Source organism: Tursiops truncatus, chromosome 12, assembly GCF_011762595.2.
Source record: "Tursiops truncatus isolate mTurTru1 chromosome 12, mTurTru1.mat.Y, whole genome shotgun sequence".
Classification (NCBI taxonomy): Eukaryota; Metazoa; Chordata; class Mammalia; order Artiodactyla; family Delphinidae; genus Tursiops; species Tursiops truncatus.
Genome location: NC_047045.1, coordinates 77,103,771 through 77,118,590, shown reverse-complemented (window position 1 = coordinate 77,118,590; position 14,820 = coordinate 77,103,771). Strand labels below are relative to the sequence as shown.

The 14,820-nt window shown below is 45.2% G+C and overlaps 1 protein-coding gene and 1 non-coding gene across 8 annotated transcripts in view; both read left to right on the top strand.

Annotated features, from left to right (window-relative positions):
- Positions 1-14,820, top strand: part of CNKSR3 (CNKSR family member 3) — a 100,778-nt gene that overhangs the window by 37,398 nt on the left and 48,560 nt on the right. The gene's annotated exons all lie outside the window — the stretch shown is intronic.
- On the top strand, positions 5,524-5,596 carry TRNAK-UUU (transfer RNA lysine (anticodon UUU)). Its single transcript has one exon. It is a non-coding gene; the product is annotated as a tRNA-Lys (tRNA).

Here is a 14,820-nt window from a genome sequence, read left to right as displayed (position 1 = left end):
TGTCCATATGAAGGCTTTACGTGGCGGCGTTGACTACTACTGCTGCCGGTAGAATGACATTGCCCCTCTGTTATTAGGATTATGCTTTTCCCAGTGGTGCCCACGTGGCCTTTGGAGCCAGAATCCTAACACAGACCAACGTGGGTAAGTTCTAACATGCTGTGCAAAGTGTAACATTACATCTCCATCTTCACAGTAGTACTCTGAGATCTGTGGGCTATTCACATGTATGTGTATATAGATATATATACCTAACTGAATATATATATGGATGTATGAATACATATATTACTCATATGTAATGGGGGAGATGAGACTACAGAAGTTGGGTGGTAGAGTAGGTAGGGCCTTGAACCAGTTCTTTGTGCTATACTTTCTGCTGTAATCTGTAAACAACTTGTCACACACTTGAGAGGTAGCAGGCCAAGGTCACAGTTGCAAAATGGGGTTGAAGATGAGAAAGCTCACTCTTGCCAGATTAACTCACTTATGTAAGGATGTATTCTCATGAACCTTTTCATTGATGCCACTGTAAATATTGACTCAAGATGTCTTAAACAGCAATAATAGAATACCTCATAATTTACAAAGCACTCTCAAACACAGTACTTCATGTTATCTTAGTTTAAATCTAGGGAAACCAAAGTCTGAAAGTTGAGTAACTGGCCCTAGACACACAGGCAAGTCAGAAATCAAGCTGGATTTTAAGCCGGGTTGTCTGACTCCATGCCTGCTGTGTTTTCGTTCTTTCCTCACGCCCTCCCGTTGTTTTGTTTGGAACGTGTGGATCCATTCATTCTCCATTCATTTGACGGTTACTTACTGAGTGCCTCGTAGGGGTAAGAATCTGTTCTTGGAGCTGGAGCCAGGCTAGACGAGGACCCTAAATCTTACGGTGCAGATGGTTTAGAGGGAGGGGCCCAGCTGGAGACCATTGGCCTAATAAAGCAAGGTACTTTCAAAGAGTGATGCCTTAAGAAGAAAATAAGAAGGTGGTATGACAGAAGGGACTGAGACGTGTCCAAGGACTTTTTTAGATTGGATTGTCAGGGAGCACCTCTCTGAAAGGTGACATCTGAGTTGAGACCAGAAGGACCTGAGAAAAGTCAGCCAGGCAAAGATCCGGCAGAAGATTTTTCTAGAAAGATGAACATCTAGTGTTCTGCATAGCCCCAGCGTTTCTAGTGCTCCTTCTAGGAATCGACTTCTGAGTCCTGAATTTAAATCGTTGTTCTGGTCTTCTTCTGTACACACATCTGTCATTTTCTACTTTTTGTCAGTGTGTATGTATGTGTGTGTGTGTATGTGTATATACCTATATATATATATATGTATGTATAATATAGCATGTGTATGTACCTATAGATATAACACACGTTGTATTATACATAGTATAAATAAACAATTATAAAAATAAATTTCAAATTAAGTACTTCTTTTTCAGTAGAAAAATATCATTCTAAAGGTGTGATTTTCCTATCAGGCATAAGCCTTTTGCGACATCACTTTGAGTGATTCCCTCTTAGGAATCTGACCTGGGGTTTTTGCTTGGGTGACTAAACAGTTGTTGTGATGACCATGAGAAGAAGGTGGCATCTCCAGTTGTTGGCCCTCCTCAGGACCACCTGTTGACCATATATTTCATGAGACTCCCTGAAGGCATTTGCAAACCCTACACACACAAGTGCTGTCGGGCAGTGTCTATTTGATGCTAAATAAATAGATCTGAGTTGGCTCAGATGGAATGAATACTTTGTTCCAGGGAAGATGTCATTCTTTCAGAACTTCCAAGCAGAAAGCTTTTGTTTTTTAGGTAGTGCCATGCATTCTAAAATAAGAAACAGGCCGATGAAAGGATAGAGGTGATTTGGGTCAAATACTGTGAGTTTCGGGGTGGGAGGTGGCTGGTGGCGACTGCAGTGGCATTTGGGGAGGATGAGGTAGGAGGTTCCGTGAAAAGGATTTCAGTAGCTGCCGTCTCCCTTAAGAACCGGTCTCGGTGCTGATGGTCAAGGCTCTCTGGGGCTCTCAGTGGAAACAGAGCCACTGTCGAACCTCAATTCCTCTTCCTCAAAGCTTCACCTGCCTCCTTGCTTTTCCGTGCCTCCCTATACTGTATGTTCTCTTTGCAGTTAACTTTTTAAAAAAAATTATTTATTTATTTATGGCTGTGTTGGGTCTTTTTGTTGCTGCGCATGGGCTTTCTCTAGTTGCAGTGAGTGGGGGCCACTCCTCGTTGCGGTGCGCGGGCCTCTCACTGTCGTGCCCTCCCTTCTTGCAGAGCACGGGCTCTAGGCGTGCAGGCTTCAGTAGTTGTGGCTCGCGGGCTCCAGAGCGCAGGCTCAGGAGCTGTGGCTTGCGGGCCCAGTTGCTCAGTGGCATGTGGGATCCTCCCGGGCCAGGGCCCGAACCCGTGTCCCCTGCACTGGCAGGCAGACTCTCAACCACTGCGCCACCAGGGAAGCCCTGCAGTTAACTCTTTTCATAGAGCAACCCTTCCACATTTTCTTCCCCTTGTAAAAAAATACAAGTGGAGGACAACAGCTCAGGACATCTCTGCCCCCCTCCCCCAGTCCCATCGCTCCCCAACAAAGGCTTCTCCCAGGGAGTTCTCCATTCTTGCCCTGAGAGCAGAGCCTGGGTCCCAGACTGTGGTAGAACCTTCCGGTTTTACGGTATTTCCCAGTTTTTGCAGCATCCTTGCTCATGCTTGCGTGTACTTCTGGAGGGCGGGTGCTTCTTTCTGTGTGTATCGTAGATGCAAATCAGTATAGGAGCCCAGTGAACTGAGCTGTTCTCTGCCTAGAAAGCGTACCACACGTGGGTTTTTTTCTTTTCTTTCTTTTTTTTTTTCCTCCTGTGGTTTACTTGGCTGATTTTTTTTTAATTGAAGTATAGTTGATTTACAACGTTGTGTTAGTTTCAGGTGTGCAGCAAAGTGATTCAGTTATACATATATATATCTCCCTCTGTTCTTTTTCAGATTCTTTTCCACTGTAGGTTATTACAAGGTATTGAATAAAGTTCCCTGTGCTATACAGTAGGTCCTTATTATCTATTTTATATATGGTAGTGTTTATCTGCCACACTCCTAATTCATCCTGCCCGCCCGCCTCTCCCCTCTGGTAACCACAGGTTTGTTTTCTGTGTCTGTGAGTCTATTTTTGTTTGGTAAATAAGTTCATTGTATCACTTTTTTAGATTCCACATGTAGGTGATATCATATGATACTTGTCTTCCTCTGTCTGACTGACTTCACTTAGTGTGATAATCTCTTGGTCCATCCGTGTTGCTGCAGATGGCATTTTTCATTCTTTTTTATGGCTGAGTAATATTCCATTGTATCTATGCACCACATCTTCTTTATCCATTCATCTGTTGATGGATGCCTAGGTTGCTTCCATGTCCTGGCGATTATAAATGGTGCTGCTATGAATGCTGGGATGCATGTCTTTTTTTTTTTTTTTCTGTAGCCCTCAGGATATACAGGTTGGTGTTGACCTGCACTGACAGCTACTTCTTGTTTTCTCTCTCTCTCTCTCTTTTTTTTTTTTTGTATTCTCTCTCTCTGCCTTTGTCTTTTCCTGGGATGCTAATGGCATGCGGAAATCTTGAAGTATACCCCCTAATCTTCCCTATTTTTATTTGATCCTGGAAAGAGATAGCTTGCCTTTTTCTAAATTCAAGTTTTTGAAAACTTACTCTGGGAAATATAGGTATGTAGAGAATTTTATGAATTCTGCAGATATTTAATCCTTTAAAGGCAGTCATTTTTATTGGTGTATCACCACCCTCTTATAGTCACTGCTGGCCTAAAAGGCCAGTTTCTAGAGCCACCTTCAGAAGTGAAAGAACTAGAAAAGAATTCAATTCAGATTTCCTAGAAAAAAAATAGAATCCGTCTCACCTGTATTTTAGAGTGCTGTTAAGAAACTTGGGACAGCAACTCAAGGTGTTATCAACAACAAGCCTGTAGGCATTGGTGTCCCAAGTTCCTTAATTTTCTCATCGACCCATCTAGGTGGGAGAGCCATTTATATTTACATTACCATTAAAATTTCTGATGGTAGTCATAGACAGTAAACTAAGTCAGCTTAAATGACGTGAATAATTTCCTGGTATATAACACTGTACTTTCTTTAGATCATTTAAAGGGATGTCTGTGAATCTGCATTGGAGGATGGAGAGGCACTATATGGTGGTGAAGAGCAGAGACCCTGGTGCCAGCTCCCTGGCTCTCAGCCTGGCTCTGTGTGGCCTTGGGCAAGTCACCTCCCCTCTCTGTGCCTCAGCTCTTCAGCTCCGAAGTGGGACACTTATAGTACCCAATCTTGGGGACACTGGGAGGATTAAATGGTTTATATATATTAAATTTTGGCAAGGTGCCTGCCATGTGGTAAGTGACATTTAACTGTTTGTAATTTTATATATTTATTTTTTCCAATTTTAAGAAGTTTCTTCTTAATTTTATATCACAGAAAACTTGATATCTTCTCAGCCATAGTATTTGGTGAGAGAAATCAACCCTATTTTATTTTGCATTAAAGGCTTTAGAATTTGTTGGAAGCCATCAATTTTGCAGGTCTTAAGACTGAAACTCCTCTGTTTGTTCACCAAATACAGACCTCTTGGAGGGTGTTCACCTGCGTTTCCTCCCGTATCCTGATGCCACACCTGAGAGGATCCTGGGAGCTTAGGCTTTGTGGCTCAGTCTGGCCCTTGACTTTCTTTCTTTCTTTTCTTTTTTTTAATAAATTTATTTATTTTGGCTGCGTTGGGTCTTTGTTGCTGCGCACGGGCTTTCTCTGTTTGAGGCGAGCGGGGGCTACTCTTCGTGGCGGTGCGCAGGCTTCTCATTGCGGTGGCTTTGCCTGTTGCGGAGCACGGGCTTAGTTGCTCCGCGGCATGTGGGATCTTCCCGGACCAGGGCTCGAACCCGTGTCCCCTGCATTGGCAGGCGGACTCTCAACCACTGCACCACCAGGGGAGCCCTGGCCCTTGACTTTCTTTAATGTTCTCTTAAAATCTATAATTTGTACTGTATGTCAGTGTGAATGTTTCCATGTGTAGATTTTTTTCTTTTGTGTATCTCAGAAAGCTCTGTAGCCATCGTCTGGTCCCTCGTTGAGGGAGACAGAGCGGGCGCTGCCTGCCCTGCTTCATGAGAAGGGAGCGGATCCAGGGAAGCTAGTCGCACCACATCCTGAGTCAGTGCTTGCTGAGCCAGCAGAGGGCCAGTCTTTAAATTATGTGTAATTCGAAAACAAGAAGTATACTTTTGAATTCTGCCCTCATTCTGGGCCTATATGATCTTATAAGGTATTAACCTCAAAAGTACTATTTTTTCCTCGTGTCCGTTACTGTGTACAAATAGTGTCAACTACCTGCCCTGTGGATGGGAGCCGGCTTTGGTATTTGGGCCCTTGCCCTTTCTGTTAATAGGAGGTTGGATGATGGTGGTATCCTATTAATTTGAAGATGGGAAGAAGGCAGTGACCGAAGATTATAGATCCGTATGGGAATTCCCTGGTGGTCCAATGGTTAGGGCTTGGCACTTTTACTGCCGTGGGCCTGGGTTTGATCCCTGGTTGGGGAACTAAGATCCTGCAAGCTGCGCGGCATGGCCAAAGAGAAAAGCAAAAAAGATTACAGAGTGGTAGAAATTCAGTGCTGGTTGGCCATGGGGTCAACTTTCCAGCCCCTGCCTTTACACACTGGAGAACAGGGGACAAGGTCTGCTCGAGGTCACATAGCTCCTAAGGTTAGAGCCACAGGCCTACCTGGTGTTGCCCCTGCACAACATAAAGGCGACTTTGCAAGATGAGGACCTGTGAGATCAATGTCACTCAGTAGCATAGGACATGAGGCATTTCATGTTTCCCCAGAGTGCAGTAACAATGGGATTTTCTGGAGGAGAAAGCTTCACTTTAATCACTCAGGAAACCAGAGTGGACGTTCTCTCAAGCCACAATTATGGTAAACTTGTGGGGAATTTGTGTTGAACAATCTAGAAGATTCTTCCCCCGCCACACCATAAGCTGCAAGGGCTAGGACCTTCTCTGTCGATTTTCCCATCAGGACTATCTGTAGCTCTGGTCTCAGGGGGTTCATGAAAGAAAGATAAGAAGGTGAGAACCGGACAGGGTCACTAAGAGGAATGTGACAGGTGAGGGGGTCCTACAACCTCAACAATTCACCCCTGTCAGAGTTGGGATCTTCAACCTCAACCAGGATTTCTTTTCTTTTCTCTCTTTTATCCAGCCAATATTTGAGCGTCGCATTGTGCCAGGCAATGCATGAGGTGTAAGGCTGAGTCATCAACACGGGCGTGGCCCCAGCGCCATATTTTAGAGAGGGAGAGAGGCAAATGCAGGATAATGAACAAATAAATACTCCCAGGCTTGCTAAGTCCTGTGAAGGAAGCAAACAGGACACACAGGGAAGAACAGCGATTTGGGGGCTCTTGTGCGTACCGGGCTCCACTGGAGGCATCCCTGCGATGTGATATTTGAGTTGAGACTGAGAGGTGAGAAGGCACGAACGTTCCAGGTTAAAGGAGCGTCACAGTGACAGGCCTTGAGGTAGAAAGGGCCAGATATCCTCAGTGTCCAACGCGATGGTCTGGGGAGAATGTGGCAGGAGACGAAGTTGGAGAGGCGGGCAGGACCCGGACAGACTAGCCTGGACTTTGCTGGCTGTGGATTTTGATCTCACAGGGCTTGGAGCAAGGGAGTAACATTTAAACTGTGTGTTGAGAAGGTTTTAATGAGTCTTCAGAACGTTAATCTACGTGAAAGACGCCCATCACCCAAGACCGTATATTGTATGACCCGATTTATGTGTAATGTGCGGAATCCATCATGTGAAATCGCCAGGCGAACCCAAAGAGACAGAAAATAGGTTAGTGATGGCCCAGTGGTAGGTGGTGGGCTGTGTGACATGGGCAGTGACTGATGATGGGCCCAGGGAGTTTTTGTGGCGGGGGGGGTGTTGAAAATAAAATTGGTTATGGTTATGGTGGCATGAATATACTAGAACTCATTGAATTGTCCACTCTATATAGGTGACTTGTAGGGTATATACATTATATAATAAAGCTGTTATTAAAAAATAAAAAAAGTCTACTGCTGCCTGACAAACCTGCTTCATTGTTCTAGGCAGCTGTCCCCAATATAGCAGCTGTGAGGGCCTTTCTCCACCCTCCTGGTATGTGAGCATCTCCTTCGGCCCCTTCCCCTGCGACCTCACCAAGTAAAAGGCATCAGCTGCTGATAATGTCAACTTCTTGCATCAAACCTCCATGTCTTCCGATCCCGTACAGGCTTCTGCGCTGTCCTTTCACAATGCTCAGAAATGGTTTTCAATCCTGACTCTGCGTCTTGTTGGTTCTGTGACTTAGGCCAGTTATTCGACAGGTCCGTGAGCCCCAATTTCATTTCTTTTTTTTAAAATTTAACACTTTGTGGGCTTCCCTGGTGGCGCGGTGGTTGGGAGTCCGCCTGCCGATGCAGGGGACGCGGGTTCGTGCCCCGGTCTGGGAAGATCCCACATGCCGCGGAGCAGCTGGGCCCGTGAGCCGTGGCCGCTGAGCCTGCGCGTCCGGAGCCTGTGCTCCGCAATGGGAGAGGCCACAACAGTGAGAGGCCACAACAGTGAGAGGCCCACGTACCGCAAAAAAAACAAACCAAAAACTTTGTATTTTCACAGTTAACTAGCACTTACTATGTACCTATCACTAATATCTGTAAGTGCTTTAAGAATATTAACTTATTTACAAATTTTAACACATTTACTCATCCAGATAACCCCACGAGGTGTAGGTACTCTTAGCTTCTCCATTTTGTGGGTGAAAAAACTGAGGCACAGAGAGGTTAAGTTACTTGTATGAGGTCACACAGCTGGGAAGTAGCGGAACTGAATCCAGGCAGTCGGGCTCCAGAGGCCTTGCTCCCAAACGCTCTACCTCCATGGCCACAGGTACTCTCCTGGCCTGTAAAATGGGCTTAATCTAAGCTCCTTCCCTTGTTTCATTTATGATCCTTTGATCTTCAATTACTATATCTTATACCATTTCTGCTGTGCTCAGCATGGTGCCTGAAGCATAGTCTGTACTTAATTAATGTACTTAATTAAGTCACTTTCATCCATTTCTTTATTGATGACCTCATACCCCACAAGGATTTGGGTGCCCCATTGATGTTTAGGCTCTGCCTTAGCTCTGCCTTTTAGGGCCATGATGTCACGGGGAAGGCACGCTCTGCATTTACGTTTCCTCAGTCAGTAAAGTAGAGATAGTAATGACCTGGCCAGCATCCTCCCCCGGCTCCTCGCAGGGATCAATGAGACATCATCGCATGGGCAGGCGCCCTGTAAACCCTGCAGCCCCCTAGCAATGCAGGAGTTCAGTTTCCTATGCAGCCCAGCTGTTTGGACTGTGCAGTGTTGGTAGATGGTTGAATAGACTGCAGTTTTCCCATGGAAATGTTGATGGACCCAGGTGAATTGGAGGTGATTGATGCATTATATGTTCATCTCAAGATGGGGCTTGCCCCTGGGCAGTAATGACACCCAAGCAGTGGGCGAAGCTTCCAGGTTTGTTGCCGTGGCCACCGCATGGTCCACACTCTGAGCTGATCGTCTGCAGTTCTATGAACTTAAACTTGCTGCGTGTCCAGGGAACTAGTTAATTCTTCCTTCGGTTCAGGGTAGGCATGCCAGTGACAATATTTGTAGCCAATGTTTGGTTCTTAGACCAAATCTAATTTATAGTTTTGGAAAAATAAACTGTGCTGGGGGTGGTGGAGAGTACAATTTACTGGGTGAAGGACATTCTTTCCTCCTCTTTCACATGTTGCCCCCCTCCCCCCTTGGTCCAGGTGTTCCAGAATTGGATACAATGGTTTGGTTACTGAATTACAACAACCAACCTTGGAAAGTACACATTTCTTTTACCAGAGTATTGTGGCATGCTTTGTGTTCATCTTCACAATTTTGTTTTTGTTTTGAGAATCTGAAAACTTGGTTTGCAGTTTTTGTTGAATAACAACGATGATATGTACGTACATGGACGTCTACGCAAACACACGCATACACACACACACAACCTCAGACGTCTACGTCACTGTTCAATTTCTTCCCTGCCCTTGGTGTTATCTTTCAAGTTCATGATACCTTTTGGGGATGGGGGTAAGGGAAGAGGAACTCAACGCTGAGCATTCAGGGCTGTCATTATAGTCTGAATTCCGGTCTTTAGACCCTCAGTTCTTTGGTTGATTGTGATTTGCATGTCAGTTTTTTCCCCCCAGTGATTTAGAGCAGTGTCTAAAGATCATCCAGAAGATGATTTCAGATAACACTAACTTCTGTCCTGCCCCCTCTCTGGGCACTTCTCCCCTTCGTGGCTGGACTCGGGATGCTGGGGACATGGCAGGCTGGGTCCCTTTCACAGTATCAGAAGTTGTGCAGAGTCTGGGTGGGTGGAGGGCTGGGGGGCGGCAGGTGGGTTTGCCAGACCTTCAACTTGGAACCCAGGCTTTCCTGGTTAAAATCTTCAGCTGGGATGCATTCCTTCCCAGTTCAGAAACCTCAAACGAGAGCAGTCCATCTGACTTGTTTTCTGGGTAGCTTGAATCCTTGAACTCCTATTTTCACTTCCTTAAATTATCCTGGCATGGACATATTTGCTACTTCCAAGTTTTGCTTTAGTAATAAATCCTCTACTTACGTAGTAAAACCCAAAGAGTAGCTGTTTTTCAGTTCCATCTTCTGATGTCTTCTGAGTGAGGTAAGTCTTAGAAGACACTGGTAGCTAGTAAGAAAGTTGAGTTTGCTTTAGAAACAAAGTACTGTTTTTTTGTTGCTTCTTGTAAGAACTTGAAGCCATGGATTCGTTGCTGCATTCTCTTGCAGCTCTTCCATGATGTGCAGACCAGCTTTGCCCAGATGGTTAAGAGCACAGACTTTTATTTTGTCTTCAGCATTTCTGTTCTTTCAGCTTGATGCCTTCCTCCTCACCCCAAACGGACAGCCGCATGTTCCTCCTCCTTCAAATCGGTTGCTCCTTCCAGAAACATAGTGAAGAGGCTTTGTTGGTTCTTAATTGAGCTTCCAGGGTCCTCGCGGCTGGATCTGTGGTTGTGTTTGGATTTCACGCAGCGTCTGCTTTGAAGGCAGCTGGGAGGCCTCAGCAACGGCTTCACATGCTCACAGCTCTCATCAGGGCAGAAGACCCGACAGAGTTTTTCTCAGGACCAAGTTCATTCATTTGCTAATTGTTTTTGGCTCTGAGGAGGTTTGGGATTTAAGTTTCTGGTCAGTTTATTTCCTTCTTCATACTCTGCAATTGGAAGTACAGGTAACATACTAAGTGGAGAAGTGTAGACCTTTAGATCTGAAAGGTACTGAGAGTTCTTTGAACCTGCTTTTCAGACAGTGAATTTAGTTGTTGTCCCCTTTCTTCAAATTATATTTAACCAGAAGCCTGGCAGGATGACTGAGAAAATCAGAGCAGCGAGCAGTAGTGTATGTGGGTGTCAGTTTTAAAGGAAGCCTCTTAGTTCACTCGAGGAGCCCAAGAACCAGAAGTAAGTGGTTTAGCCAGTGTTGTGCATGGCAGGACGTGGACTAAAGCCAGACTAAGAAATCAGGTTCCCTTCATTAGAAAGCAGGTTATTGGCTGCAGGGGCCGTAGGGAAAGAACTGACACAGCAAGAGGGCACAAGGGAACTGTCTGGGGTGACAGAAATGTTCACATCATGATTGTGGTGTGGTTACATGGCTGTATGTATTAGTCAAAACTCATTGACTGGTACACTGAAAATTGGTGAGTTTTATTATATAAAGTGGATAAAAAGTTGTAAGAGGTCTCCTAAAACATGTTGAGGATTTTTTTGGGGAGGGAGGGAAGGAGATAACATTTTCTCTGCTTTTTAATTCAGTGTAATCATATTAAATGATTCTTTCAAAAATATCAAAAGAAAAGAAACAATCAGATTCACTTCATTCCCAGTCTAGTCTGTTTTTCCAGTTGGCAGATTTACCATCACTCTGTACTCCTTGCTGCTGTTACTTATACCAAGGCTTTGCACACCTTTTCTCTAGAAGGCCAGATAGTAAGTATTTTAGGCCTTGTGGGCATTTGGTCTCTGTCTCAGTTACTCAGTTCTGTTATTGTATCTCGAAGACAGCCAGAGACAATATGTAAACAAAAGAGCATGGCTGTGTTCCCATAAAACTTTACCTCCAAAACCGGGCGGTGGGCCAGATTTGGCCCATGCGCTGTATTTACCGATCTGTGAGTTACACCTTTGTTCCTTTTGGAGAAACTCAGCGAAATGGGTGTTTTTCTACATCCTCACCAGAAAGATGAATGTTATAGAAAAGTGGGATTGTAGAGGCGTTTGGCAGACAACAGGTCCTCAAGCGCTTGGAATGCCCAGCTAAGCTCACAGATTTCGCTCTGTCAGGGAGGGGATGGTTTTGCTCAGGTGAGATTGTGGAGGACGAACCAAGAGGAAGGAGGGACTGAGCATGGGAACCAGTTTCTGGATGATTGTAGAAACCTGGGCAGCTGTGACAGTAAGACAAGACAGAGGAGATCTAGTGGAGGGGTACTCAGCATTAAGATGGCGAGAACTCAAAAACCTGAAGACTTGAAGTCCTGGGGATGAAGAATCTGGAGGAGGAGGCGGATGGCTTCCACTTTCTGGCTGGACAGCTCTGTACGCCTTGGGGTCATTGACCAAAATAAGGAAAATGGGGGAGAGGCAGGCTTGATGAGAAGGATGAGTTTAGGTTTGAACTGTGTTGAGTTTTAGATTAGAGAGCAGAATTTGGAACGCATCACTGTATAGCTCTGTAGCCTTCAGATTTTTTTTTTTTAATTTTTTTTTTTTGGCGGTACACGGGCCTCTCACTGTTGTGGCCTCTCCCGTTGCGGAGCACAGGCTCCGGACGCGCAGGCTCAGCGGCCATGGCTCACGGGCCCCGCCCCTCCGCGGCACGTGGGATCTTCCCGGACCGGGGCACGAACCCATGTCCCCTGCATCGGCAGGCGGACTCTCAACCACTGTGCCACCAGGGAAGCCCCGCCTTCAGATTTTTGATCGTGCTTTTCCATAAGTCAATAATTTGCGGGCACACACTGACAGTACGTAGACATTTATCTCTAAGTAATACACACATTCTACTGGACTATAATGCATATTATAAAACCTAACATAAGAATTAGGCATATCCAAAGGGTAAGAAATATTTTTTAAAAATCACAAGGCAAATGTATGTTTAATGTGCGATTCTTCATTAACAGTAGGATGTTACATCATGAGATGTGACACCGTATTTCTAGTAGTTCTCTTAGATCTGGTCATCCTTTGATTAGCAACATCAATTCACCGTTTTTGATAGTTGGCTTGGGCTTGTGTTACCTTCAGTGTGCAGTTCATTTTGCTTTTCTTGCTACTCCTTGTCCTTTTGAGATCGGTGGCGGATCCTGAGCTGAAGAAGGGAGGTCATGGCTGCAGTTTTCTCCCCTCAGAGTGCACACAGGATATTCTGACACGGGAGAAAGAGGATGGCTTGTGAGGAAATTGGGTTCTTCCATATCCAGAGGGAGGAACTGTGCTTCCATCAGGGGTCTCAGCAGCTGCAAAGGCAGCGGCACAGCTGGCTGTGTCCTTTTGTCTCAGGCTGCCGCTGGGGCTGAGACAGGCTGGGACCTGGGACCCTTTGCTTCAGCGCCTGCACCTGGACACACGTCTCCTCGGGCAACAGAATACAAAGAAGCTACAAGGGACTAAAAAGAACTGCGTGCATGCACAGCTGGGGCAGATTCTGGACAAGATACAAAAAGAGCAAAAACCCAACAGCTGCTTCTGAAGAGCCGGGAGCAAAAGCAGGGCACTGCGCATGCCCCCTGCACTCAACCCCTCCAAAGGGGCGGGCAAAACACCTAAGCCCCCACTCCAGCCCATCCCTCTGGACCCGCCCCCACCCTCACCCTATATAAGGAACCAGCTCGCCCCACCTCCGGGAGTGAGCAAGGGAACCTGTTACTTGTTTTCGCTCCCCCTGCTGCAGCAGGGGCCCCAATAAAGCCTTGCCTGAAGTTTTTGTCTGGCCTCTGATCAATTTCTGTTGATTAAGGAGGCCAAGAACCCTGGTCGGTAACAGACGCCCCCCTTCACCGTTCTTCCTGGAGACACTGATTGTAGTTTTGACTCATTAGGAAAGGCCAGTGGGTCAGGGGCCTGTCTGACCAGGCAAAAAGAATTCCTCAATCCTTCAACGTTATGGAGCTAAAACTCAGTACACCCTGTGTTTCAAACATGGTGTTATTGCCTGAATTCATACTGCTATACTTAAACCAGTTTTATCAGATAGTTTTTTGTTTCTGTTTTGTTTTTTAATATGTATTTATTTATTTGGCTGCGCCGGGTCTTAGTTGCAGTACACGGGATCTTCGTTTCTGCATGCAGGATCTTTTCATTGCGGCATATGAACCCTTAGATGTGGCATGTGGGATCTAGTTCCCTGATCAGGGATTGAACCTGGGTCCCCTACATTGGGAAGGCAGAGTCTTAGCCACTGGATCACCAGGGAAGTCCCCTATCAGCTAGTTTTAAAATTAAGGCCTACAGACTTCAACAAAACGGGGTGACAAAGAAAGTCATTCTAGGATAGAGTTGCGTGTCTCACTTCACGAAAAGATACTTGGAGGTCCGAACAGTAGACCACCCTTCTGAATTCTGGGGAGACGTTATAATACATTGAATCAGGAGTGTCAGTAAGTTGAGAAGGCGGAGGAGTTTTGATGTCAGATCCTTAACCATTTAATGTTTTTAGAAGTGTTGGGAATTCCGAGAATATTGCAATGAGATGTAAATGTTCCACCCAAGCCTTGCTTCCTTCCCTTTGGTTCAGATCATCAGGAACGGACCTCCTGCTAAATGTTCATCTCCTTTGCATTGGAGGTTCCTCCCCAGTACAGTGCCTTGTATGTGGTCATTGCTCCATACTGTTGTGGAATTAAATTGAATTGTGTGATCTGTGATTGATTCTCCTAGTCAAAGAATACAGTATACCCAAACCCTGTTTGCATCGTCTGGCACTTGGTGGCCCTTTTAGGGGACCTACATGAGATGCAAATCTACAAGCGTTAGTTAGATCGATTTCCAAATCAACACATTTACTTTATTTATTTATTTTTGAGTTTTATTTTACTTATTTTTTTTTATACAGCAGGTACTTATTAGTCATCCATTTTATACACATCAGTGTATACATGTCAATCCCAATCGTCCAATTCATCACACCCCCACCCCCACCCCTTGCCGCTTTCCCCCCTTGGTGTCCATATGTTTGTTCTCTACATCTGTGTCTCTATTTCTACCCTGCAAACTGGGTGATCTGTACCATTTTTCTAGGTTCCACATATGTGCGTTAATATACGGTATTTGTTTTTCTCTTTCTGACTTATTTCACTCTGTATGACAGTCTCTAGATTCATACACGTCTCTACAAATGACTCAGTTTCGTTCCTTTTTATGGCTGAGTAATATTCCATTGTATATATATACCACATCTTCTTTATCCATTCATCTGTCGATGGGCATTTAGGTGGCTTCCATGACCTGGCTATTGTAAATAGTGCTGCAATGAACATTGGGGTGCATGTGTCTTTTTGAATTATGGTTTTCTCTGGGTATATGCCCAAGTAGTGGGATTGCTGGGCCACATGGTAGTTCTATTTTCAGTTTTTTAAGGAACCTCCCTACTGTTCTCCATAGTGGCTGTATCAATTTACATTCCCACCAACAGTTC